Source organism: Canis lupus, chromosome 22 (genome assembly GCF_003254725.2).
Source record: "Canis lupus dingo isolate Sandy chromosome 22, ASM325472v2, whole genome shotgun sequence".
In the NCBI taxonomy this organism is placed as follows: Eukaryota; Metazoa; Chordata; class Mammalia; order Carnivora; family Canidae; genus Canis; species Canis lupus.
The window spans coordinates 41,886,962-41,913,889 of NC_064264.1; the positions used below are offsets into that span (position 1 = coordinate 41,886,962).

General features: G+C 34.1%; 1 long non-coding RNA gene across 1 annotated transcript; it reads right to left on the reverse strand.

The window, feature by feature from the left end:
- LOC112656084 (uncharacterized) lies at positions 1 to 26,525 on the reverse strand. The gene is made up of 3 exons (XR_003134092.3): positions 26,408 to 26,525; positions 3,964 to 4,096; positions 1 to 232 (listed from the first exon to the last, which is right to left on the reverse strand). It is a non-coding gene; the product is annotated as an uncharacterized LOC112656084 (long non-coding RNA).
- Positions 26,526 to 26,928: the final 403 nt, after the last annotated feature.

Below are 26,928 nucleotides of genomic sequence, written 5' to 3' on the forward strand. Positions count from 1 at the left end.
TTAGATATATTAATAAAATTTTATTTAATGAATTTTTAAAACACATATCAAAATTGATTTTATATGAATTAGATGAACACATAAATGTGTTTTTCCAAGACAAAATTCATCAATATCATTCATTTAGTGAAGATAGGATATGAAAAATACTTCTCCATGTTCATTAAGTCTATATTCAACTTAAAGCAGCTCCCCTGGATTACTGGTAATGATCCAACTTGCTTATTCATCCCTTGTGGAGAAAAAAAAAGATTTTAACATTTTATATAATACATATTTATGTGGGCTTTTAACATAGCGTTAGTTCTGTAAGGATCACCTAACTGGAAATTTTGAAATTTTTCTATGAATACTGTGGAAAACACAGATCCTCTATGAGAGGAGGGAAATACAAAGCAGTGTTTTTTTCTGCTAAAGAAGTCAAACAGGATTTGTACAGTTCATTTATACAACTCATCAGTTCTTAGGTTGCCGAAGATAAGAGGACAAATACAATAATGTCTTTTAAAACTGTTTAAATTGTCACACTGTTGTGAGTCCTCCAATTAAAAACTGCACATACAAGGCTTGCAGAGAAAGACTTTTGCTCCTGCTCTGTGGCTCTGCATCTTGGGAGCGCAGCAGCTGAAATGTGATCCTGGTGGCGCACAGAGGGCAAGCAGTCACTGCATTCAGAGACAGCCACTCCGGACTGGTTGGTGGCAGGTGCAACAAGCAAGAGAACTTGCTTAAGAGGCTTTTCTTAGGCTGCCGCAAGACCAGGGGATCTCCGTGGCTGCTGCCAGCATCTTAAAGGTTTATAAGGAGAGGCCTTAACTGATTCTACAGTAGATACGTGTCCAGAGGGCCTCACACGGTCCAGAGCAACACATGGTCTCTCAAGGCTGCATCCTTGAAACTGCTCCCACCTCTGGAATGGTTGTCTGAAAGCACATTCCAAGGGGAGGGCAAGAGGAGCCTCCAATTGCCCAGATGGGCTTACAGGTCAACTGGTGGTCACGTCCTCTCAGTGACCTCCTTCAACATGCTTACTGAATAAAAATCATTACAAGAAAAAAATTCGTAACCCTGAATATGTATAGTATAAATACTAAATGAGACCTTGGCCATACCTACTTTTTCCTCCCAAGGAGGTGTTTGTTTATTAGGCACAGTTTAGGAATATACATTTTATTTAACACCATTTTTTTAACCATTAAAAATGAAAAAGCCTGAATAATATTTGAAATTGTCAAAGTGCTTATGACTATAGTATTTTTTTCACTATCAGATTACTTATCAAATATAATCATAATTTATACTTCCATAATGAAGTTTAGTCACAGTTAAGCACACACAAATATAGTCACACTATGAATATCATCATTTTTCTTGTGAAGTGTGGATCCTAATTCGTCAGTGTGATGCTAAGATTTGGGGGACCAGAAATGGCATCTTATTCTTGTCAGTTGGTGATATTTAATATTACTCAATGAGTTTACAATTTAATCAAAAGTTTATTTTAGAATTAGACTAATTCTTTTGTACTGATTTTTTTATAATTGTTTTAACATGGTAAAATACATATAATCTAAAATTTACCATTTTAACCATTTTTATAGGTAGTATTTTTATTACATTGTCAGCTGATTCAAATACATTGTTGTAAACAAAAAAGTGAGAAAAGGACATAAAAGAAATAATTAGTAAATAAGCACGGAGAAGTATTTCACATCTTATTTGATAATGAATGTGATGTACATTTATAATTCAGTAGGCACAGAGGATACATAATTAAAATAACCAATGCAGGTGATAATATATTGTTACTAGCACTTCATTTTCTCAAGGCAATAGAGACTAAAACAGTACTTTGTCATATAATTTATGAAAGGTACCTTAAGTTTATGTTCCTTGATTCAATTATTGCATATATGTATATCTAAGGAAATGATCCTATTATGCACAGCAATTCACTGAAGCTTTATCAAACTAACAGAAAAAAAAGAAGTCTCACAAAAGGACCTACAAAATATTCATTAGTAGGATATTCAGCAGCTATTTCTAATGAAGTATGTTCATATAATGTTAATTTGAAACTTGGACAGAATTAAGTGTGGATAAAACTACCTAAGAAGCATGTACAACAGGGATGGCAAAAAAAAAAAAAAAAAAAAGTAGACAGCAGTGTCAGGGTAAGAACATCAAGGTCCTGTGCTTTTACTTTTAAATTTTTTTCTGCAATGTGTTTATCATGGGAAATGTACAATTTAGTGATATTAAATGCATTCATAGTGTTGTGCTACCATCACCACCATCTAACTCCAGAACTCTTTTCAACTTGTAAAATGGAAACACTGTACCTACTAAACAATAATTCTGCAGTCTCCCTTTTCCCCAGCCCCAGTAACTACCATTCTACTTTCTAGCTATATAATTTTGGCTACTCTAGGTATTGCATATAAGTACCTAGAATCATACAATCATACAATAGCTGTTTTTTGTGACTGCCTTTATTCACTTAGCATAATGTCCATAAGTTTTATCCATGTTGTAGCATTTGTCAGAATCTCTGACCTTCTTAAAGCTGAATAATATTCCATTATGTGTATGCAGATTTTATATGTACATATATTTTGCTTATCCATTCATCCATCAAGGGATACTTGATCTGCCTCCACATTCTAGTTCTTGTGAATAATGCTGTTACATATATGAGCATACGAATATCTCCTTGAGACCTTGCTTTCAATTACTTTAGGTATATATACCTAGAAGTGTAACTGCTAGATCACATGGTAATTCTATTTTTAATTTTTGAGAAAATTTCATATTGTTTTCCCAGCTGTACCATTTTATATTCCCATCAGCCGTGCACAAGTATTTCAGTTCCTCCCCACCTTCACCAACACTTGTTATTTTGATGATGGCCATCCTAATGAATGTGCACTGCTTTGTCCTTATTCTTAATTCAAACTATCACTATGTGAGTTAATATTTTTATATAAAATGAAAAATTAGCTTTATATAGAGAATTATATGTAACACTAAAAGGACTTTCATAAGTAACAAAAATAATTATATTGTTGTATTCATTCCTTTTCCTCTGTTGGCATAAATGACCACAAATTTTCCAAGGTATTCTCACAAACATTTTTTTTTTAAGATTTTATTTATTCATTCATGAGAGACACAGAGAGATAGAGAGGCAGAGACACAGGCTGAGGGAGAAGCAGGCTCCATGCAAAGAGCCTGATGCAGGACTCGATCCCAGATCCCGGGATCATGCCCAGAGCCAAAGGCTCAATCGCTGAACCACCCAGGCATCCCTCTCACACACATTCAACATTAGATGTAATACAGAAATAATACTTTCAATTAGTTATTTTTCAGTCCATTAAAGCTCAATATATTAATTATATTGAAATGTCCCCAGGTAAAAAAAAAAAAAAAAAAAAAGTACTTAGAAAAATAGCATGTTATGTATGAATTAAGCAAACTTCAAGAAGAAAATACTTAATTTAAACCTCTGTGAACTATGTGTTCTTTTGATTGAATAGGTGATGTGAAATGCTAAAGAAATGCTTATTAAGAAAAAGATCAAATCCTTGGCTTATGCTATCAATAAGCCCAGAAACAACGTAACAGAGGATGTAGTAAAAGATGAAAGCAGTGCTATTTTTACTAATATTCTATCATAGAAAGTTTAGGTCACTAGTAACAGTATATAATAAAAGAATAAAACGATGCTGAGTTTTCACTGATATATTTTCTGTCATAGGAAGTTTAGACTATTGTTTTTCCAACACCTCAAGTGGGAAAATAAATACCTTCTAGGCAAATAAAAAGTTTCTGTAGGCCAAGGTAATTTAGTATCTGCTCTGGCAGATGACATATGCAATTTTTCATCCTCTCTGAGACCACCTGAACAGCTGTCCTTGTGTGCTTAAATAGTTATTAAAATACCACTTTGGAAGTGTTTACCTGAAGGCTATAGAAAAAGTGAGATGTCTTCTCAATTCTGGAGAAATTCAATTTAATAAAGTTGATTTTAAGCTCTATTACACCTCGACTCTATTTTCTCCATGGTCGTTTCAGATGGAAGGAATGAATGTCTCTGTTGGAAAACAGATCTGTGGTGTCAAAAGATAGTATTTGGATTCCTGTCATCATAACTGTGAAAATAATTCATGGGTAATCTGCAAAACCATCCTAAAAAAAAACCCACAAATACAAAGACTCTTTAGAAAGGGGAGATAACATAAAAATACATCTAGATTCTTGATAATATTTCAACAAAAGTAATTTCTGTTCCTTGAATATATTAGATGTTCTCCTGCTTTTTCTCTGCCTGGAGCAGTTTTCATTTAGAAATTCAAGTGCAAATCAGATTTGTTCTAATCACAGTATATGAGGCCTCTCTTACCCTACTCCCAACGCCAACATCCTTAATCCTTCTTAAGTGGTTCCATTTTTTCTTTTACCTGTAACATTTCTTTCCTTTTAATGAAATGGATGATTTACTTGCATGTTTTATTGTCTGATCTTTTACTATACTATGTAAGTTCCATAATGGCAGGTGTTTAATAAAATCTGTGGAGTTAATGAGTGAATGAATGAATAATTAGTAAATCAGGAAGTGTTTAATTAGTATATAGTATGTGCAGGTCCTGTTCAGGGCCCTAGAGGTAGACATTTTCTCTGTTTTCATGCAGAAATCCTTCTGGTGGCAAATACAGCCATTAGATAAGTTATTTTGAATGTGATCAATAAACTTAAAGCACAATGAGGAGTTATTAAAGAATATAATATCATATCAGTTGAGGTTTCAGAGTTCAACTAAGGAATTGCACTAAAATTCTATTTTTATTGATTAATAACAATTCCCAAGTTTAAGCAAAGCCTTTTGTTTTTAAAAATTATCTGAGTCACCATGTATATTGACCTAATGTTGTTTTCATACTGTAATCCACATCTTTTTTTTTTTTTTTTCAATTCATGAGAGACACACAGAGAGAGAGAGAGAGGGAGGGAGGAAGGCAGAGACACAGGCAGAGGGAGAAGCAGGCTCCATGCAGGGAGCTTGATGTGGAAACTCCATCCTGGGACTCCAGGATCACAAACTGGGCTGAAGGCAGGCACTAAACCGCTGAGCCACCCAGGGATCCCCTCCACATCTATTTTTTTTTTTTATCAGTAACTTGGCTTCATTCTTTTTTTTATGCCTCTTCCATAGTTTTCAAAATAAAAGATGGAATCATTTTATTGGTCAGAAGAGGTAGTCAAGACACTCTTACGAACAAGTGACTATTAACACATGAAATTGAGATATGTCAAATATCTCCTTAATATGCAAGTGAAGGGAAGATGGGACAACATCTTGTACAATACATTTATTATCAACAATAGTTGATTAAACCATACCCAGCAAAACATAACATGTCCCTAACTTAGAAGAAAAGATCTGCTCCTTTTCTTATAATGCTAAAGTGCAAATGTTCCATGGAACAGCAATCAGAGAGAAGGGACACAGAAGAAATGCTGTTTGAGTATCTGGATTCTCATCAGAGAGATTGTTCTTCTTTACACTCCTTTCTTCCCTGGCAGAATGAAGCAAAGGCAAGAAAAGTGAAAATTGTCTGCATTGTAGAGACAAGTACATCAGGCTTCCCGGGTTGCTTTTTAATACGATCAACAAAGGGCAAACAGCCAACCTGTGGATTCCTAGAGCCAGTTCACAGTCACTTACCACCTCTCTGGCATTCCTCACACTCACAGGATAATGTGTTTTTGACAAATATCATAACAGCCTCTCTAGCAAAATCTAGAAGATAGGTCTATGTGTACAACTGCACAGCTAATGTTCTGGTGGGAACTGTTCTGTGTATGTTGTGGAAACAAAGAAGGAGGAGGAGAAGGAGATGAGGAGGGAGGAGGGGGAGAGGAGGAAAAGGAAAAGGAAGAAAAGTCTAATGTATATGTCATTATTTGATAAAATTAAAAGATGAGAGAAGAAAATGAGGAATTCTGCTATTTCTGAGGTTTGGGTCAACTCCAAGCCAAAGGAATATGCATTCTTTATTTTTTATTTGTCTGGCATTGATGTAGGAAGACAAATTAAGAGAGAGGATAGAGGATGCGTGATCCTCCAGAGAACATGCAGAGGGCTGGTGATCCCAGAAATTGGGCATGTGGAATGTCCTTCCCAGTCCTCCATTCAATGTTGTTTAGACTTTACAGGGAGAAGACTCTCAATTAATCACCAAATATTTGGTTGCTTTTTCTCAAGATTTATATGAGACATAATTTAATGTTAAAGCTACAATTAACCCTATTAAATTTATAATATTCAACTATCTTATTCTTTTAGATTTAGGCTTTTCACTTCTATATGATGGAAGACTTGCAGAAATCATTATACATATGTAATATATTTTTTAGCAGGTAGACATCTTCTTCACCATTGAAACTCAGGTAAGTTTACTGTATTTTATTAAGAACAATACATATTTGATCTAAGGTCTGCTAACAGTTACTGTTACTTCTTAGCTGGTTTATTTTTCAACCAGTTTATGTCTGACTATGGTCTTTGTGATTCCCACCAGCTGTACACTGAAACAGCTGTGTCTCCCTCTCTTTCACTCAGAGCAATTTCCAGGGACTCGTATTTAAAGGAGAGTGAAATGTTGTCTCTAATTATAACAGCAATCTGTTCCACAGCAGTTTTCACACTCTACTTACATTCCCTACTGTGTTTTTCCAGTAGTTTTACCCTTTCTTCCATTTCTCTAATTTTGGATTTAAAACCATCAAACTGCTGGTTAACTGAATTAATTTTAAAGTACATGACTCCTAGCATACTTTTTTGAAGTGTATATGATTGCTTACACTGCTATTTAAGATTAAGTTTGAGTTATTTCTCCAAATATCAAGGACAAGGTAAACTGTTGGGTATTAGTGAGGGACAGTTAGTCTTCAGTATTTATTTATCTTCTGCCATTGGTGCTACCTGCTTTATGATGACCAAGGAAGCATGGGTGGAAGAAAAGCAGTGATTTGTGTTAGCAAAGAGGCCTTTTCAAATATGTTCTTCCAATTCTTGTGCACAATTGCCATCTTATAGAAGAAGAAAACACAACATAAAATGTTAACAAGCATCTGCTTTATTTAAGAAATGTGGCAAATTAATTAAATCTCCACTAACTTTTCAACTAAATATGTGTTCAATTCTCAAAATAGAGCAAAATGATATAATTTTGGAATTGGCTTTGTAGTTATTTAAACCTGGTTCTTAATTTTGTGATGGGTTACCAGCTAAAGAAAAAGCATTTAAACAGTCCCTGAACATGACCTAGAGCCACTTTATGCCCTTCATGCTCTGATTTTGATATATTAGTAACATAAAGATTTGAAAATAACAACCTTTGTTGATAGTCACAGGTTTAATACCCCAAACATAAAAATGTCTTATAATCTAAACATGTTTTATTGCCAACCAGATTGTTGTTTAAAAAAGAAATATAAGAATAAAAGTCCATAAATTATTTAAAATTTATTTTATATATTATTGCTTCAATATATATTTTGTTACCTAAGAGTCTAGTTACTTTATCACTCTTACTTTTCAGATTTTCATGGCAAACTGATTCGTTTTACACAAGGAAGTTAGCATATTTTGCCATTAAAAAAAAACTACCTTCTGTGGTTTGTCATTGTTTGAATAGATAATGGAAGAACTGCTGTCTTTATAGTATTTTTTTTGCCATTGAAATAGAGTATTTTCTTACAAAATATTATTTATCTTATGATAGTTTGCATATTAAAAGTTCTTGATTTTTGATTACTAATTTAACCTGCACTCTTACTTAATTTGATTATTGACTCAAAAAATTTTATGTGATTCTTTTAGATTTTCTCCACACATAATCAGGTCAACTGAGAATAATAAATTTCACTCTGCCTTTTTTTCATATTTACATCTTTTACTTCTTTCTTGGCTCTAATAGGTTCTTCCCTTCCTTCCAAAACAATAATAAGGTGATTTTTGGCATTCTTCTCTGTCTCCTAATCTTAAACATATAGAGTAAGAACAGTTGTGGAATCAGAAAGGCAAGGCTGCTTGTCCACCTCTTACATACAACCAGGAGCAAGAATCAATGGAATGGAATGAAAGGATAGAATAAATAACCCTTAATATTCTGTGTGTGTCTGTGTGTGTAAGTGAGTAAAAGTAAATGAAGTATTTGCATTATCTACATATCCTGCTAAGTGTCCATGGAAAAATACTTAAAATTATATCTCATGAACACTAAGCCATGGAAATTCATTCATTCATAAATAAAAGTATTCTCTGTCTACCCCAACCCCAGGCATAGTTACTATGAATAAACTAACAATGGGTACTGTTTCTTTTTAGGTGTAATAATTAAATTCTTCAGTAAGAATTGCTTTAGTCCTGATTCGTCTTTAGCCTATATTGTTAAAACAAACCCTAAGTCTTTATGATAGGCACTTAGGTTAAATATGGATTTACTTATTTCTCTCTAGATTAGTAAACAAGAGCCTATTTTTATGTGAAGCAGAAAGATATCATGTCAACCTCTCCCCTCAACAAGGTGTCTTTGGGTAGAAATAAATAAATCATTTTAAGGAGGGACATTTCTTGTCATGGCACTTGTCTTCTGACAGTTATTCGGTGATGCATAGCTGAAAAGGGCTCTGTGCTTATTTATGGTGAAAAATAATTACCAGGACTTGACAAGAAAGAATGTATTCATTCTAAGCCTACGGCAGAAGTCTGCTGAGATAAACAAAAGAAAGATAGTTAGTGAGCAAATTCATTGAGACCAATACCATATATTTATTCCCCTGGCCTGAAGGCTGATATTGCACACTTCCTATAAGGAACAAACTGTAAAGCCAGCTCTACAAAACAGAAGCACCTGTAAGTCAATGGGAGCACATTTTTGCTCAACAAGAGATCCTGACAACTAACAACTAACAACTGCCTGAGACTCAGGTTGAGTTTTTGAGATACGTCAAGTCCCCCTTCCAGCCTCCAGCTTCATGTCCAATAATGCTTCCAGTGCCTGACATCTTGAGTCATGGAATTATAAACACTTAGAGGTCGTCTGGTGGACAATTATCTGAGGCACTATTCAGACTTTTCCAATAAGGATAATGAGCATAGGCTAATTACATAATGTTCAAGGTCTTACAGCTACTTTGGCAAAATGGTCAGAATAAAATCTGGGTTTAAAACCTTAGTCTAGTGTTCTTTTATTCTATGCAGTCTCCCTTAAGTAATTATTTTTTTAAAGTAAAACTAATGAAGTCAGAGAAAGCCTCTGAATTAACATGCCATTTTAAGGAATATACACTGATTTTTCCAAGTAAGCCTTCTTATCTTCATCCCTAAGCAATCAGCAGTAGTTTTAGTTTTATGATGAATCTTCCATGCTTTTTTGCCAGATCTCCCTGGTGAGTGAGTGGAGAAATCTTTGGGTTGGCAGTACAAGTTTAGGAAAACAATCTGTAGCACTGGAACAGAATGAAGCTAACTGGCACATATGGGGAGTGAAAACACGACCGTGGCCTCATTAGCACCATGTGCTAAAAAACAGAGCTAAGCAGCCAAGTGTGAAGGTGAACCAGTCACAGAGAAGATCTGGGCACCCTAAAATGGACGTGTTTCGCTTCACTGTGGAATTTTTCCTGGATGTAATTAAAGCTTGATCCTTTCCAGCTGTAGTGCCACAGATTGTTTTAAGATAAACTCAATCTATAATTAAAAATCTCATTAATCATTTCCCAAATTATTTGTTGTAATATAAAATGGAAGTTGAAATCATTCCTGCTGTGAAAAACGGTTATAATATTAATAACCGTGGCTGTCACAGATGTTAATGGCAAAGGGACCTCTGTGTTAGTGTTTATACTCTTCCATTTTCACAGCTCCCTCACTAAACAAGCAACTGAATGCTCAAGTAGTCTTTAATCCAATGTGTTTCTTACTTTGTGATACCTTCAACATTTTTTAAATTTTTTACTGTTGAATGATAACAATATTACATGATTATAATTCCAGATTAAATTTATGTGACTCAATGTGCATCAATGTAACTAGATTAAAAATGAGATTATTTACTTTTTTTATAGTGATTGGCAATCCATCCAGATACTTACATTCAGTATTTGTAGCTATCAGACTGAGATTTTTCTGTCCTAGAACTTTAAGGTTCATATCAGCTTTCAGATTACAAAGATAATTATGAAACTCGATTAAAATTATAGAACAGACAACAGAACTCCAACCAAGTGACAATTTCAAATATGGTTCCATGATAAAGAAGTGTCAATATCATGGGTGACCAAATGTTGGTTTTCCTGGGATATGTCCAGTTTACACCTACTATTATTGAGACCCATCTGGTTTATCTACCATTTGTTCATGATTTTTTTTTGTTACTAAAAATTATTATCAATAGTTGCATTCATCTAGGATGGGTATGGCATATTGTCACTTTGTACTTTCATCTTCTGCCTTTGTTCCCATGGTGGTAGAGACTCATGGTAGTGAACTAAGTTCTAACATGCATTTAAATCTGAAAGACAACTAAAACCCTGGTTCTCATTTCCTAACATTTCCAAGACCCAAGGGAACTAACCTCTTTAAAGATAGTATTCTAACTAATAACATGAAGTATGTTCTCTCACTTGGCTGTCTTTGCTGAAGATTTGACAGATAGCTAGCTGTGCCATGCATGGCACCTGATAATGTTTATGAGATACCAAAAGCCACTAGGAGTAAGGAGAAATCATGTGTTAATTATATTGTAAATATATGCATTATGTAGAATTTGAGTAGCCATGCAGTAGAACATATTGATATGGATGTTTTTGTCATACTAATTATTTTGTGTTTTATGGTTCAAACTTACAACTCTACATTTATTGTTTGGTCATGCTTTTATTTGGATGCTTTTGTGTCATTTTTTTAAAATCATTAGGTAGCAATAAACTAAAAAATATATACATTTAATGGAAAGTTGAGTTATATGCTTTATTGTCCAAGAAAGTTGTTATTGATAATGTAGCCACACAGAATGTTGATCAATATTTACTGCCCACCATGGTGACAAGATACAGTACAGGAAGTCAAGGGATCCCTGGGTGGCTCAGCGGTTCAGCGCCTGCCTTTGGCCCAGGGCATGATCCTGCAGTCTCAGGATCGAGCCCCATGTCGGGCTACCTGCATGGAGCCTGCTTCTCCGTCTGCCTGTGTCTCTGCCTCTCTCTCTCTCTCTCTCTCTCTCTCTCATGAATAAATAAATAAATAATCTAAAAAAAGGAAGTCTAAAGTATCAAATCTGCTGAGGAATACTTGATAAAACTAGTTGATATGTGAAGACGTATGTGTTCAAATAAAAAGTTTTAGCAATTAAATCATCATTCTTTACCATAGAACTAAATTTGAAATTGTCACCTGATTGAAGTTCTGTTGTCTATCCCTATTATTTTGGTCAAATTCTATTATTATTTTTATAAACTTAAAGCTGATATGAAAAAGTGGCTACAAAATTTACTCAAAGATTTTTTTAAATTACTTTTGTTCTGGGGATCCGTGGGTAGCTCAGCAGTTTGGCGCCTGCCTTTGGCCCAGGGCACGATCCTGGGGCCTGGGATCGAATCCCGTGTCAGGCTCCCGGCATGGAGCCTGCTTCTCCCTCCTCCTGTGTCTCTGCCTCTCTCTCTCTCTGTGTCTATCATAAATAAATAAATAAATAAATAAATAAATAAATAAATAATAATAATTTAAAAATTACTTTTGTTCTATTTTCATCTTCAATTTTTCTTTTTTTTTTCTTTTAAAGATTTTATTTATTTATTCATGAGACACAGAGAGAGAGAGAGAGAGGCAGAGACACAGGTAGAGAGAGGAGAAGCAGGTTCCATGCACGGAGCCTGATGCGGGACTCGATCCCAGGACTCCAGGATCACACCCTGGGCCAAAGGCAGACGCTCAACCACTGAGCCACTCAGGCGTCCCTAATTTTTCTTATACATCATGAAAAATAGTCAATATGTTAGTTGTGTCATCAGAAAATCCTTCATAGATAATGAAATTATTCCAGTTTTATAGCAATGCCATCAGATACTTTATATAAGAAGTTACCTAACATTTTATATAGCTTGCATATTTTCATCCAATTTATGAAATCAGAATGAAGCTATTAGAAGTTCATTTTGTCAAATATTAAACATCAAACATTAGTTAATGCTACTATAAAGTCAATATTAATGATTAATTTCAGTGGGACAGAGTATCATATTTTAAAAAATGATCCTTAATAAACTTAAAAACATATGGAGTACAAAGTATATTAGAAATAAGTTTCAAGGCATAGACATAATTTATTATTACATTCAAATAAATTCATATTTCAGCAATTGTAATAGAAGCTGTAGCTATCAAAATGTAACATATGCTACATATATATACACACATGCAGGTACACACAGTTTTTTTTTTTTTTTTTAAGGATTTTATTTATTTATTCATGAGAGACAGAGAGAGAGAGAAAGACATAGGCAGAGGGAGAAGCAGGCTCCATGCAGGGAGCCTGATGTGCGACTCGATCCTGGGACTCCAGGATCATGCCCTGGTCCAAAGGCAGATGCTTAACCGCTGAGCCACCCAGGCATCCCCACATAAGGATTTAATGTAACTGATTAATGTTTTTAGTTATGTAGCTCTTGAATTTCTGCATTATATTACATCTTTATCTTCTAGTGCCCATTATCAGTTGTATTTAAGAAATGTCTGACCTTTGGAAAAACTTTTAGAAATCGCCTTTAAGAACCCAGGGTGGTTTTAATTATTTTTTAAAGCACCACTTTATATTTTAGTTAAAATTTATTTGAAATCAGGTAGAAATTTTAGTAAAATATTCAGTGGATGGAGAACTAAAATCTAATCCTTTTAACCTTTTAGGATATTGCAGTTATTTAAAACAAAGCTTGAAACAAGAAAGAGCTAATAGAATGGCTTTTTTCTCATGTAAATATTTACCAAAGAAAAGATACTCTGGAATTCACAGGCAAAGGAGAGTAGTAGCTATTCTATATTTGGGCTGCAATATTTTCATATATGAATAGTGAAAAACATTGATACTATTTTTTTTTAAGATTTTATTTACTTGAGAGAGAGTACATACAACAAGGGAAAGTGGCAGAGGAAGAGGGAGAAGCAGACTCCCCACTGAGCTGGGAGCCCAAAGCGGAGCTGGATTCCAGGACCCTGGGATTATGACCTGAGCCTAAGGCAGCCACTTAACTGACTGAGCCACCCAGGTGCCCAAATACTATTCTTTTCTTACCAGCATTTTACCTGAGCTTTCTCACAATTAAAAATATTCTAATCTAAGATTAAGACTAAATTGAATGTGGCAAATGTTTTTAATTAATTAAGCATACAAATCAATTGTGATAGAGATCATGATCAAATTGATTTAAAAAATTTAAAATGTGGGCAGCCCGGGTGGCTCAGCGGTTGAGCACTGCCTTCAGTCCAGGGTATGATACTCAAGTCCAGGGATCAAGTCCCAGGTCAGGCTCCCTGCATTGAGCCTGCTTCTCCCTCTGCCTGTGTCTCTGCCTCTCTCTCTCTCTCGCTCTCTCTGTGTCTCTCATGAATAAATAAAACTTAAAAAAATTAATGTTAATACTTTGTTGAAAAGATACCATGATTCAAAAATGTATAAATCACTTGATATTAGAGACTCATAGGGCTAGTAAAGTGATTAAAGTATGTAAATATGTGACAAGAATAAGTTTTCTGATTTGCTTATTTTTGTTTAGATAATCAATATAAAATAGTTATTTTTAAAATTTTGCTGACATGTATGTATATATTGCTTTATACTTTTTATAAAGAATTTTATTTTTAAAAGCTAAAAGAAATCGAAAAGTTTTTACAAATACCTATCTAATAAACCAATTTGTTATCGTAAAATTAATATTTTACAGTATTCTTGCTTTACAATTTGTTATAAATTTGTATTTCAATCATTTTTAGCAAATTTTTTACTTTTTTTTAATATTGTAGCCTTTTTTTCTTTTTTTAAAGATTTTATTTTATTTACTCATGAGAGATACAGAGTGAGAGAGAGAGAGAGAGGCAGAGACACAGGCAGAGGGAGAAGCAGGCTCCATGCAGGGAGCCAGATGTGGGACTCGATCCCTGGTCTCCAGGATCACACCGTGGGCTGCAGGCGGCGCTAAACCGCTGTGCCACCGGGACTGCCCAATTTTTTACTTTCAAGTGTCCTAGCTTGGACAGAAAATTACATGTCTAATTTATTGGTAATACATATAGATCTCTTTCAATTTGATTTAAATGTCATATCAACATATTAAAATACCATTCCTTGATTTGAAAATAAGAAACAGAGAAATCAAGAAGAATAAAGTTTCCAAGAGACAAGCAAAGCTCTTAAAAATAACTCATGCCATTCATTGGTAATTACAAAAAGCTGTAAGTGTAAGGGAAAAAAATCGGTTATCTAACATTATAACAATTATTATAAATTAGACTTTCCATGTAGTGCAGTTGCACTAATCAGGATAATTTAACTTCTCTTACAAATAACCAATAATTCCTCATGGCTTATATCAGTAAAGTTTTGTGCCTATCTCATGACATATTACAATGCAGGTAAGGAGTAATTGCTGTTCTATGCAGTCAATCAAGGACACTGGCCCTTTCCATCTCAAAGCTCTGGCATGTTTAAATATTCAGAAATCTCCACTTAATTGTTTGCATTCAGATAAAGAAAGAAAGAATTTGAAAGATGTCAGGGAGACTTTAGAGCCCAAGTCTAGGAAAGGCTTCATCATTTTTTTTTTTTTGTATACCACTGGTGAGAACGCATCACACAGCCCTACCTAACTGCAAAGGATTTTGGAAATGTAAACTAGAAGTCTGTCAAAGAAGAGAAAATACAGATATTGGTGAACAACTGGTTGGTTTCTGCTTGTCTTCCAAGAGAGGTTACCTGTTTATTGAATATCAACTCATTAGTCCATCTATAGCTCCTTAACACAATGCTTCGTAGCTTATTACAAGAATACAGTATCAAATGCCACCACAGAACAGTTAACAAAGAAAATGAGTAGAGCAGCCAAGAAGGTAAGTAATAGGGAGACTGAGATAATAGTGAACAAAGCTCTTACCATAGGAGAAGCAGATACTGCCAACCTGCATGAAAGGTCACCTAGAGTTACTAGCCCGTGGAAATTTACAGAAAAATTAGTCGTACAGACTTCTTATGAGCATATGTCTGATGTATGTTCAAATTCTTTTTCAAATAAAAAACTTTTAAAAAGACTTTATAGTCAGATTCAACATTTACGAGACTCTTTTTAAAATGGGGGAAGGGAGAAGGGATTAAAAGCATTGAACTGCCCAAGTCTTAAATACAAAAAGAAAGGAAGAAGAGAAGGGACTTATAAAGAGGCAATATGTAATATAGTCACAAACATAAGAGCTTTATTTATCTAGAAATGTGGTTTGAGGCAGAACCATAGTACTACCACAGACAATACTATGACTCTAAGGAATGGCTACAGAGTGGGAGACAGGTAAAGGGACAGGCCGATAACCAGGAGGAGAAACTGAAATGGTCAAAGTGCCTCCAAACGAAACAGGGGCCAGTGTCTTGATAGAAGCCTAAAAAACATGGTCAAATTGGTCAATGTCCTAAAGGAGAATGGCTTACTTCTGTTCATTCCATTTTCCTTTTTCTCCTTGCTATTTTATCTCATTTTTGTCATAACCACTTCCACTTATCCGTATACTTAAAGGTTGACTCTTTAGAAAATGTGTTTCATGCTAGAAAGATGCTTCTAATCAAAAAGAGCTGGTTCTAACAAATGCCTGTTTATTCTTCAGTCCTCCTCTTCATTATCCCATTTCCTAAACCTGCCTGAATTAGTTGAGTTAGACTTTCAATAATCTAGTATGGTACCTGACTTAAGCACCAAGGGATATTTAGCTATCATTAATATAAGTAGTGATATAGATTGAGACCTCTCTGTTATGCATTTGGGTGTTAGCCATACATTGAGAACTATATAATAAAGGATTTGTGAACTAAGTCTTCCAGTATTATTTCTGGTAAAATAATTATATTAAAAGCTCTGGAAGATATGAAGAGTTCACTGAATTCATTTCTTATAGTGCAGTCTATTATTACATTACAGCACATCTAATTAAGATCAAAGTAGTATATATATATATATATATATATATAGTACATGATATATATATACTATGTATAATCATGCTCAATTTTATAATGAATTTTCAAATTATTATTTTTTTCTTTTTTTTCAAATCACCATTTTTCAAAATACTTACCTGTGTCGAATCTCGTAGCGTTTTGTAGCAGTATTATCCTGACCAATCATTTACATTTCATGGATCAGAAGAGTTATTTTATATATCAGTAGGAAACTGATACTGTTTTTATAAGTGGAACCAATTGAATAACTGAGACAATGATGGTAGATTTGTCTTGTATTTTCTATTTAGAGACTATATTAAGTGTTACTTAATTGAATTTATTGTTTTTATTTTTCATTGTGAAAAAATGGCTGATAGGGCCTATAAATAGGTAGAAAACTTTTCTTTTTTTTTAAGATTTTATTTATTTATTCATGAGAGACACAGAGAGAGGCAGAGACATAGGCAGAGAGGGAAGCAGGCTCCCTATGGGGAGCTGGATCTGGGGACTCCATCTGGGACCAAGGGTCATGCCCTGAGCCCAAGGCAGACGTTCAACCATTGAGCCACCCAGGCGTCCTGGTAGAAAATTTTTCAAAAAAATGACTTGAAGAAGTAATATGTCCATTGTTGCTTTCAGGGTGCTATAAACTCAGCATTGGCACTACCTATCAGGTGGATGGGATTCCTAGTAAATGTTTCAAAGAACAGAGGGAAGGCAATGGGGGCAGAGGATAATATATACAAGGGAAGAAGTGGTGCTTGGTTGGAGACTGGGAGATATGGATCACTATAAGGTATAAGTCATTTGGAAGGGAAGAAAGAGAATTGTTTCAAATGACTGAATTTCTGGTCCACAGAATTGTCCTGTCAATTCAGTCAGAGCCAGACACTGCTTTGCATACCAGCAACCTCCTCTGTATGTTCCCATTCAGCTAGCATTACAAGATGGTATAGGGAGAAGTACAAAGGTGTCAAAGTCAATCTTTCCTCATTTGATCATTTTTGGCTAGCATTGACATTTTTAAAAAGTCATTTAATAATATAATAATGGCATTGTAAAAGTATTTCTGATAGAGTGGCTTGTCTACTACCTGAGCAAATGGAGTATAGAACTTTTATATATTTTAATATGAATTTATCTCTAGGTCATGCCCTTAAGATGACTACAATAATACCTTTTAGCACATCCTATTATTCATTATCAGTTTGCTCTAAATCTCTCTAAATGTTCCTTTTTCAAGTTTGAGGTTTTTCATTTGGAATCAATTCATCAATATTTTTATCTTTATGTAAATATCTCTAATGAATAATTCAATTCTGAATGATAAATTCAATTTTCTTCATTAATGCTTAGTTTTTAATAATAGATAAATAAGTATATAGGGAGATGATATTTGAGCTAGAGATCTTTCAGTAAATTATAAAAACTCGGGATTTATTCTACTAAATTATATAAAAATAATTTTAATAAATGCAAGAGAGCAAAGTAATATTGGAAATGAATTATAATCTCCAGTTATGTTTTCTTAAACATTAGACTTCAAATTCAACCTCCATATATTTAATTACTTTTCGAGTATATATTATTTTTATAATCTTTGCATTCTAAGTCCAAATTTGGAATACTAAATTCAATAAAGAGTCATTTTATAGAAAAGGGAATTTGTGTTTTAGAATGATTTTAAACATGAATAACCACTGAAAATACTCTCATAACAAAACAAGGCTAAGTTTAGTAATTTAGTATATTCTAAAATTTTCAGAAACAATGTCCATTCTGATCATATACATCATTTCTTTAGTCTGGAAAAGTAGAATAACCTAAGAGACTTACATTGTACAAAATGAAATATACACATATTAAAATGAAAAATTAAATTTCTCTCTATGTATGTATAGATATACATGTATATTGCTTTTATATCACCAAATAGTTATAGGAGATCTAACAGTTGAACATGCTGGAACAATGAGTCACTGAACTGCTTTCCCTTCCTGTTCTCTGATGAGATTATAGTTAGTATCATATAATTAAAGAGCAATAAATACCCATAAGAGATATATTGCACCAAGTGTTTACCTAAGATCAGAGAACTTTTCTTAGGCAAATATAGGACTAGGAAAATGCTCTCCTAACCTCTTGTGAAATGCTACTTTTTTTTTTTTTTTTTGAAACAGACGTTCCTAAAGCCATAATTTATCAGAAATGTTTTATTTATAGAGCTTTTCATGAATTTATATATATTTGTCTGCATATATCAAGAGCTGGATAGAGTAGGCTCAGTGCATGTTTAATTGGATTATTTTCTTAATGTAGCATTTGCATCATCAAACTTTTTATAAAGCTCTGGTTCTTATTATTACAGAAAGGATTATGTAAGAAAAAGATGAAAATGAAGACAAACCATTATGGTTCTTTGTACAACAAAATCTTTGGCCACCAAGCCACTAATTTCTCTATTTTTGTTGACTTCCTTGAGTCTTGCATATGCAAAAGACAATTCAGGCTCTTAGGGATTATAGCATTTTATAGCAGATGCATAAGAAATGTGTGTTTGCAAATGCCCCTTCCCCCTACTGCTAAGTCTTTGTTACTTTTGCCTGATTGGTTTAGCAATTTGAGGAGCTGTTTGTGCTTTGTATTTGGATAATGTTTTAGCAGCAATTTTAGGCTAAAGACTTCATTCAACTGGCTCTTTTGAAACTTATTAATCTTGTGGTGATGGTGGTGAAGGAAGGATAAATTAGGATGCCTTTATTATTGATCTGTCCAAAGCCTTCATGTTACTTGATCATACTCTATTGTTAATACAGCTGAAGGCAATTAATTTTAGAAACAAGACAAGTTGTTAACACAGAACTGTTTGCAAGTCTTCCCATTGAAGGCACTGAACTTTATTGTAAAGTGTTGGATCATTTCAATTAATTTTCTTTCACTTCTAAATTAGCAGAGTATTTAAAAGTGTACTTTCTCTGTTCTGTGAATCTATTTTTTGATAGTTCAAAATCAAGTGTCATTTGGAATTTAAAGTGGAGGGTCAAATGTAAAAGTAACAAGGATCTTAAATAGTTTTGGCAGGCTCCATAGCATTGTATTGCTCACTTTCTTTTCATACTTGTTCATTGGAATATTGAGTAGACTAAGTATACTAATTAAAAACTATTGGTTTCTCTGAACTCTTAGATATTCTTTCCTTAAAGATTGATAATTTCTTCATTTACCTGGACTTTGGATTTCTACCAATATTATAGATTTATGGTTAATATTATAGAAAGGATTTTATCAAAATAACAAAATAAACTAAATAATATTGATTGTACCAGTAAGTTCTATATAGTTTCAACTAGGAAAAAAAAAAGATCTATTTAACTTAAATAGGTTAATGTTTCTTTGACATTTAAAAGTGTGTAATTCTATGAAATTTTTAAAATGAACATGCTTGGGGCACCTGGGTGGTTTAATTGGTTAAGTCTCTGACTCTTAGTTTTGGCTCAGGTGGTGATCTCAGGGTGGTGAGATCAAACCCCGTGTTGGGCTCTGCACTCAACATAGAGTCTGCTTCAGTTTTTCTCTCCTTTTATTTTTCTTAAAACTATTATCTATATCTAGGGAATTTCGTTTAATTCTTGAATAATGGAATTTGATCATCTTACATGAATCCTAAAAATAGAGATACTATTTTAAAACAAATACATGTTCCTTAAACTATAACTAGATGATAAAAGTTATGAGAATATGTATAAAGTGTCAAGAGTAGTAACAAATACATCAAACCCTTACATAGGAACAGAAAATATGTCCAGATTTTAAAAGTAAATAGTTCAAATGTCCAAATTACTTTAAATAGACATGTGTGCTGAAATGTGCATATTTTTGACCCAATGACTTTAAAGGCATGAGGCTAATCACAATGTTTGAATAACATCTGGACTGACAATCTGTTATGGTCTCTAGTATAATTTATGTATCACCACCTGTGAAATATAATAGATAGTTTGATAGATTTTCTTCTGAGACATGGTCATATGTAGAATTCACCTCTTTGTTAAATTGTAGGTGATTGAATGCAAGTAACAATTTCAATATTTCCTCAGAAAATTGCCTTATATGAATATATTGTATTTTATTTTAGAATTAGGATATTTAGGTTTACAAAAAGCAAAAATTATTCATAATCCCACCACCAAAAAATAAACAAGATCAATAATTACAAATTATTTCAGACTTCTGAGTGAATAGATCAGATATTATATTTAATTTATAAAATTGGAATCCTATGATATATGCCATTTTGTAAACTATTATGTCATTTAAATCTTCTGTTGGAAATATATTTTCTAAGTAGTATATAATTTGATACTATAGAATCATTCATGGCCTCCAATTATGTATGCCATTGTACATTTACTTAGCATCACACCTACTCATGGATTTTAGATTGTTTTCAATTTTCACATTATATACAACTAAACACCTTCCAAAAATAGTATAATTCTTTTAAAACCAAAGCTAAATATTATTATTATTAAGAAATGTCCTTCAGGGAATTTGGTACCAATTTATTCTACCTTTAGAAATGTATGAATGTCTTATTTCTAAATACTCATATAATTAGCCTTAAAATATTTTCCAAATTTACATAAAAAAGAGTTACATAAAAAGGGTTGCATCTATAGCCTATCATCAAAATTAAACCTGCTTCAGTTAAGTGCTCTTTGGAGTGATAACATTATGGCTTTCAATAAATCACCATTTCTCCTTATGTTGCAAGATAGTTTATCATAATTCTTTTAAAACTTTAGGTCAGGGACACCTGGGTGGCTCAGTGGTTTAGCACCTGCCTTTGGCTCAGGGCATGATCCTGGAGTCCTGGGATCAAGTTCTACATCGGACTCCCTGCATGGAGCCTGCTTCTCCCTCTGCCTATGTCTGCCTCTCTCTGTGTGTGTCTCTCATGAATAAATAAATAAAATCTTTGGGAAAAAAAAAAAAAAAAACAACTTTAGGTCAAGGAATTAGAGTCATTGTATAACTCTGATGATTATTTTGACTGATACTGTATTTTAATTCTGTCTCTACTTGTTTTTCACTGAAGTAAACAAGTTTTCAACCATGTAGCCAGATGTGCAATCACAAAAACAAAACCAAAAATTGATTTCAAGTAGCTATTGCGCACATGAGATTGACATATATTGAAGATTCTGAATTTTGCCAGAGCCTTGCCTATAAAATGGAAAGTGATCTTATACAGTGTTTCCGATTCTGATAGTCTTCACACCTTTCAAAATTGAAAAAAAAAATCTCAGATCTTTCTCAGCATTATTAGCTCATAGTATGTTTTCAGGACCATCTGGCCTGTTGGCCTATATAAGAGCAGTTTCAGAGTAAAATAAATGTTGGAGCCAGATGGATGAATATACAAAAAAGTGAGAAAGTAAAGTCGGTGAGCATAAAGCATTATTTCTAGAAACTTTACTTGTAAAGTTAGAAGGAGAGCTGTATCATTGTCTAGAATTTAACTCTCAATGGAGAGGTTGGTGGTTTGATGATTTTGTTAGTCTGTTTAGTTTTTGTGATGGAAGAGATTTTAGTATTATTATATATTTGCAATAAAGATTCAGGAGAAAAAAAGTTGGTACCACTAAAGAGAAAGAATGCTGATAGAGCTAGGCCCATTCAAAAACCATAGGACAGGATGAAGCCATGAGCAGAGATAAAACAATTATGTGCAGATTAGAAGAGATACATCAATTCCACTTAAACTGAAGGAAAAGAGGAAAGAGGAAATCTATTAGTGGAGAAAGTAGATAGTTAAGGGAATTGACGACATATAGTCTCAATTATTTCTCAATAGTAGGAGGCTAGGTCATCAAGTCAAAGAATGTTTGAAAGGAGGGGGAAAGTATAGTGCAAAGTTTAATTGCCTCTTATAATAATTAAAAATAAACACTGACTGGGGATATGTTTTCAAACTGTGTTCAAAACTTAATCTGAGGGGAGCCTGGGTGGCACAGTTGGTTAAGCATGCCACTCTTGGTTTCAGCATAAGTGATGGTCTCAGGGTGGTGAGATCAAGCCCCAACTTGGGCTCTGTGCTGAGTGTGGAGCCTGCTTAAAATTCTCTCTCTCTGCAGCATGTGGATGTTTCAGTCACTTAAGTGGCTGCCTGCCACTCAGGTTATAATACTGGGATCCTGGGATAGAGCCCCACGTCGGGCTCCCTGCACACCAGAGAGTCTGCTTTTCCCTCTGCCCCTCCTACTCTGCTCCTGTGCTCTCATTCTCTTGCTTATACTCTCCCTCTCAAATAAATAAAATCTTTAAAAAGGGGGGGGAGGGCAGCCCGGGTGGCTCAGCGGTTTAGCACCGCCTTTGGCCCAGGGCCTGATCCTGGAGACCCAAGATCGAGTCCCACATCAGGCTCCCTGCATGGAGCCTGCTTCTCCCTCTGCCTGTGACTCTGTTTCTCTCTCTCTCTCTCTCTCTCTCATTAATGAATAAATAAAATCTTTAAAAAAACAAAAAAGATTCTCTCTCTTCTTCTCGCTCTACTCTTCCCCACTTGTGCTTAGCATGGAATTTGCTTGAGATTCTTTCTCCCTCCCCAACCCTTGCATTCTCTCTCTCTCAAATAAATAAATGTTAAAAAAATAAATAAAACTTAAAAAAATATGAAAGTAATAAGTGTTGTTTAAGAGCAAACAAGCCAAGCACAACCAAAATCCATCATAAAGGTGGTTGAGAAATATTTGAAAATCGTTAAAATATTTGAGAAATATTTAAGAAATACATGTTTAAAGATATACAAATAAGGGAGTTTTTAAATTTTTTTTTTAAGATTTTAATTATTTATTCATGAGAGACACACAGAGAGAGAGAGAGAGGGGGCAGAGTCACAAGCAGAGGGAGAAGCAGGCTCCATGCCAGGAGCCCGATGCGGGAATCGATCCAGGGACCCCAGCATCACACCCTGGGCTGAAGGCAGACACTTAACCACCTAGCCACCCAGGCATCCTAAAATAAGAGACTTTTTTTTAATGAAAAGGTCTTAATATAATAAAGTTCATGGGTTTTGAAGAAGATAGAGGAAATGGAAAAAGAGATAAGCACATTGAGTGTTCTGCTAGAAAAAATTATTGCAGCCATGAAGCAGGGGTATTAACCCATGCAGAGAAGAAAGTGGATATATTGGATAAATAGAAAGTAAGAAAAGGAGAGATTAAGATATGGTCAAACTTGCTTAAGGGAAAGATTTTTAAAAATCGATGGGAGAGGGCAGCCAGGGTGCCTCAGCAATTTAGCACCCCCTTCAGCCCAGGGCATGATCCTGGAGACCTGGGATCATGTCCCATGTTGGGGTCCCTGCATGGAGCCTGCTTCTCCCTCTGCCTGTGTCTCTGCCTCTCTCTCTCTGTATCTCTCATGAATAAATAAATAAAATCTTAAAAAAAAATGGATGGAGGAATTAGCTAATGAGGAATATTATTACAGTGTGGAAAACTATTTTGATGTATAGCATTATTGATGTGTTGCTGAAATTGATTAGGGTCAATCACTTCCCATATTGTTTTATTTATTAATATATGGGATTTAATGCATGTTTTAAAGGTTTTATTTATTTATTTTAGAGAGAGAAAGAGCCAAGAGGACCAGAGGGAGAGGAGAGAGAAACTCATGTGGGCTCCATGCTGACCTCGAAGCCTGACTTGGGGCTGGATCCCACAATCATTAGATTACTACCTGAAATCAAAACCAAGAGTTGGACATCCAACCGGCTCTACCACCTAGGCACCCATAATGCATTTTTAATTTAAGTATAGTCAACACATAATGTTACATTGATTGCCGGTGTACCACATAGTGATTTGACAAGTTTAAACATTATGCTATGCTTACCACAAGAGTAGCTACCATCTGTCACCATACATTATTACAATATCATTGACTGTGTTCTCTATGCTGCGCCTTTCATCCCCATAATTTATGCATTCCATAACTGGAAACCTATACCTCCCACTTCCATTCACTCATTTTGCCCATCCCCTCACCCCTTCCCTCTTGCTGCACTGTTTTATTTTTTTTTAATTTTTTTTTTTTTTTTTGCTGCACTGTTTTATTTTATTTATTTATTTATTTTTTTTTTTTGCTGCACTGTTTTAAAGAGGAATCCAGGATTGAGGATGGGTTAGCTTTTGTCCATTCCGCAGACGTTAGGAATTCTGGAAAGAAGTTAGAGAAGAAAGAGAATATCTTATAGAAAGGCCTTAATAAATGAAAAGAAATAACCTAAACATTAATAGGCCACACTAATAAATCCAGGGAGGTATAATGTAATAAAATGAACTTCAAAGCAAAAGATATTTTTGCCTGAGGGTAGAGCCTAGCAAAGCCCTGGAGGATTAAAAGAAATGGGGGCAAAGAAATTTATGTGTTTCAAATCACTTTGAATTTTATCTAATTGAATGTTACTTAAAAGTGTGTATAATAACATTAATATTTATCATCATGAAAATAATAATCGGATTGAACACTTAACCTTTGTCAAACTTGTACTGTGTAACCAAATACATTTATACATTAGCTCAACTCCATTTTAAGATAGTGGTGTTATGATCACTTAGAGATTAAAAAAAAATCAGGATTTTGACATTTAAGTAAATTTTTGAAGTCCAAACAGCCAGAAAGAAATAAGGGCCTATATAAAAAACCAGGTCTGTGTGGGAGGTGGGGAAACAGGAAGTTGAAATCAAGAGAATTGAGGATTCAAAGGGTGATTAAAACAATTAAAGTTTCTTTGAAAATATTAGTGAGAAAATTAGTGATAAGGAGTAAGATAACATATATACATTTTAGCAGTGAGATAATACTATAGTGTAAGAAGAATCAGAATGGAATTTGGTTAGTTTCGTATGTTTTTATTTTTATATAATGAACAAACAACTTAGTACATTTGGGAAAAAGGACACCTTTTGTTGAGGAGGGATGGAAAATAAGCCATGGGGATGCCTGGGTGTCTCAGCAGTTGAGCGTCTGCCTTCAGCTCAGGACATGATCCTAGAGTACCGGAATCGAGGCCCGCATCAGGCTCCCTGTGTGGAGCCTGCTTCTCCTCCCTCTGCTTATGTCTCTGCCCCTCTCTGTGTCTCTCATGAATAAATAGATAAAATTAAAAAAAAAGAGGAAGATAAGTCATGATAAATTGGATGAGATAACTTTTCATAAAATGAAAGGAGAGACAAAGAGTATGTAGAGCAAAGTGTCAAAGAAGGAAAGGAAAGAACAGTAACACATGTTAATCTCTTGTCAGTTTTTAAATAAACACACACTTGGCTTTGAAAAGGTATTTTTTTTAATTTGAATAAGTATCACTATTAAAAATTCATTCCCTGCATAGCTCTTTCTATCAGAAGGATTTCAATTAATTCAAAATATATTAAATCATTTTTCTGTCAAGAATGATCAAAGCAGGAATGAAAATTACACAGAAAGGAAAAAAGGATGAAAGAGAAAACAAATGGAATGAGAGAAAAAGGGAGAAAGTGTTGTTTATTAATTTATTATATATTTATATATTACTGATTGTTCAGGATCTTTTCAAATGTATTTATTCTTTGGTGAAATGCATTTTCAAATAACTTACCCACTTCTAACTGCATTTATTTTTTCTTATTGGTGAGTTTATTTAGTTCTTTATACACCTAGAAACAATACTTTTGGGATGTTTAAATTAAAAATATCTCCTCCCAGTCAGTGGTTTGTTTTTTCATTTTTATAACAGTGTTTTCCACAAAGTGACAGTGTTTACTTGTGATGAATTCCAATGTATTAATATCGTTTTTGTTTTAAAACATGGATTTGGTATCATATCAAAAAGTCTTCATCTAATCCAAGGTCAAGAAGATTCTCTCATGTTACCTTCTAAGAGTTTTATAGTCATATATTTTATATTGTAGGGGCCCAGAGCAGGCCACCTCAAGACGGGCAACTTTGGCACAAAGATTATTTTGAGTTAAAATTAATCAAAGTCCAGAAGCTGGAGGAAATGCTGTCTCCCCCTCAACTGCCTGAATTTACACTGGAAGAGCCTGTAATAGGAAGAGATCTATTAACAGAGACTGTCCTTTTCCTAAGGAACTTACCTGCATTAAAGGGCAAGCTGATTTTTCCAAACATCTTTCACCTTCTTGGGAATGAGCTTTCCCTCCTTTGTATCCTCAGGACCCTACCCTCTTCTTATCTCCCACAAGATTCCTGTGACCTAATTGTCTTTGGAATTTTGTGTCTGTGTGGATTCTCCATACATAAGCCTATGAAATCTAATTTTCACCTATCTGTCTCATGGCAACTTAATTCTAAGTCCAGTTAGAAAGACCATAGGGCAGAGGAAGGTCTTCCACCCAGCCAATAATTATTCTATTTATTTTTTCCATCGATCCATTTTGAGTTAATTTTAATATAACATTATAAGGTATAGGTCAAGATTCTTTTTTTCTTTTTTTCTTGATGTGGATATCTAATTATTCCGGCATTATTTCTAGGAAAGACTTTTTCTCCATTGCATATTATTTGCAACTTTTAGAAATCAATTGATCATAGTTTTGTGGGTTTATTTCTGCATTATGTTCCATTGATTTAAGTGTTTATCCTTTCACTGATATGA